Genomic DNA, 2,551 nt, shown 5'->3' on the forward strand with positions numbered 1-2,551 from the left:
TATTTTAGGTTTGTCTTGGGTATCAAGCATTGGCACATATAGATGTGGCACTACCTATCTTGCAATCTAGTTAGCCACTAAATACTAAAAAGGAGGCAGATAAAGTAGAAATATTTATTGAAAAGATAAAATAGTTACATCAACAAGCTCATCATATTTTGGAGCAGAGCAATAAGAAGTACAAGGAAAGACATGATCAACATAGAACTCCCCATAATTTCCAAATTGGTGACAAGGTATGGCTACATCTTCAAAAGAAGCACCTCCAAGGACCTAATAGAAAGCTTCCTCCTATTCAGTATGGCCCATATATCATTAATAAACAAATTGGTGAGAATGCTTTTGAACTTGATTTTCCATAGTTTTTGGGGTTACATCTAGTTTTTAAAGTGGAATTGTTGCGACCTTATTTTCCTCCATAATTGGACATCTCTCAAGCTGGTGAACATATTCATGCTACATAATTTAATCCTTCCACTACTACTCCATTACAATGTGATCATGTCAGTGAAGTCATGCTAAAATCTTTGAGAAATCAAAAAATTCCTCTATACAGGGTGGTTCAAGTTGGCCAATTCTCTCATCAAGGAAAGTGTTTTAACTAAGGAATAGATTGGAGCACAATTCCCTCATATATTATAGAAGATTGATGCAATGGGACCCATTACCTCTTAGGGAGGAGGAATGATCTAGATTATCTAGAACAATCAAATATTTGAAACTTCTTTTCTAGGCCTTTTAAATTGGCTTTTTTAGAGTTCTTCTGCTCGAAATTTGAAGTTGAAACTTTCATCAATCACTAAAATTGGGAAGCCAAAGGCTCACTATTTAGGGACTAAAGTTATATTTTTAGTTCTTTCCAATGATGTAAATGGTTTTGAATTTTGAGCTCTAGGTCAAAAGTTATGACCCCGACAAGTTGGGGTAAATAAACACCTAGGTTTGAATAGTTTTAGTTAAATATTGTTGTTTTTATTATAGCCACATATACATTTTGAATTCATGGCTATGGTGACTTTTGATGTTCCATCATTGTATATACTCTTACATTTTCGAATAATATGAGGGATTTTTGGTTTACATACAACTCTTTCAAGTTTTTGCATGTTTCTCCAAAAATTGAACATTGATATCATAGGTACCTAATTCTCACCAGATATTGTGTTTCAGCCCATTTTTTAAATCAAATCATTCTTGAAGCTACTATATCTAAGGCTAGGGATAGATGAAAAAAAGGAAAAAGGTACACTATTTTGTATCAAGGTCTTATCTTTTGTCTTTTTAATTTTCATTTGGACCTTGCTCCCCCATTGTATCTCTTTAGTTAATAATCAAGCCCTGCATAATCATATAGGTAAGGGTGGGGGTGTTCTCTGACACCCACTCCCAGCCTTCCCCTTCTTCCACCCCCTCTAGAACCCTAAAAAGCACAATAGGATTTTGGATGGGGCCCAAAGAAAGAAAAAGAAAAAACTAAAAAATATGGTGGAAAACTACCTTGTTGATTTTGAAGATGAAAATGAGGGTGGTCGTAGGAGGTCAAATAGGTTGGCCAAAACTAGGGCTAGAATGAAATAGAAGGCCTATATAAATTTGGAAATTAATGGAGAGGAGATGGGGCTGGAAACCAGAGAGAAGGAGGGGAATGAGAAAAAGAGAATGGGAAGGAGGAAGTGGACATGGAAGTGGGGATGGAGGAAAATAGCTCTTCTTCAGAGGAGGTTAAAATTAAGAAAAGGAGAAAGTCATCTAGGACACTACCCATGTGTCTACTAGCTTTACTATGAATACTATAGACTTTACCTCCAATGTTATTCCTTCTCAAGGGGAAGATAAGGATACCTTGCTGATAATGGCTACCTCCCCTATGAGGATTGAGAAAAAATATAAGAATATGTTTTTTGCTAACCTTGTTGTGATGGAGGCTCAAGTGTCAGAGGTGGCTAAAGGAAGTTGAATTGGGTGTCAGGAGATTTTTGGCTTTGTTAAGGACATGAAAAGGAGATGGAGGTACTCAATGCTTAGTTCAATGCTTTGGATGAGAGTTTTACCACTCTCTCTAAGTTTTCATTGAAAGTGATTCATGTTGTTGCTACCATTCTCTAATTGCTATACTAGGAAAATGAACATGAGGGCCTTGGTAAGGAAGATTCAAACAAACTATATGGTTTCCTTGTTGATGACTGCGCCAACGTTTTCCTACAAAAGAAGGGAAACAAAAGGCCAAAGTTTAGGCCTTCATTTAGTTTTACTTTATGTTATATCATCTAGACACATGTTCTCATATATGCCAGCTTTTAAATACTTGATCTGGTCACTAGGTTTAAAGACTTCAATACATTTAGGATAAAACATTACAACATATATGTTGTTGATAGTTTTAGTAGATATATTTTTATGGTTTTTAGAAGGAAAAATAATATATTGTCTGCTAGTAATTTATTTTTCATTACTAGTAGTTGGGTACTTTATTAGATAATATCTAGTTTAGTATTTCTAGTTTGGGGAATATGTTTTTGATATTAAGGGAGGGGCTATTGATGTACTAGTA

The sequence above is a fragment of the Cupressus sempervirens genome, chromosome 10 (genome assembly GCF_028749045.1).
Source record: "Cupressus sempervirens isolate cs-2001-9-10 chromosome 10, ASM2874904v1, whole genome shotgun sequence".
NCBI lineage: Eukaryota > Viridiplantae > Streptophyta > Pinopsida > Cupressales > Cupressaceae > Cupressus > Cupressus sempervirens.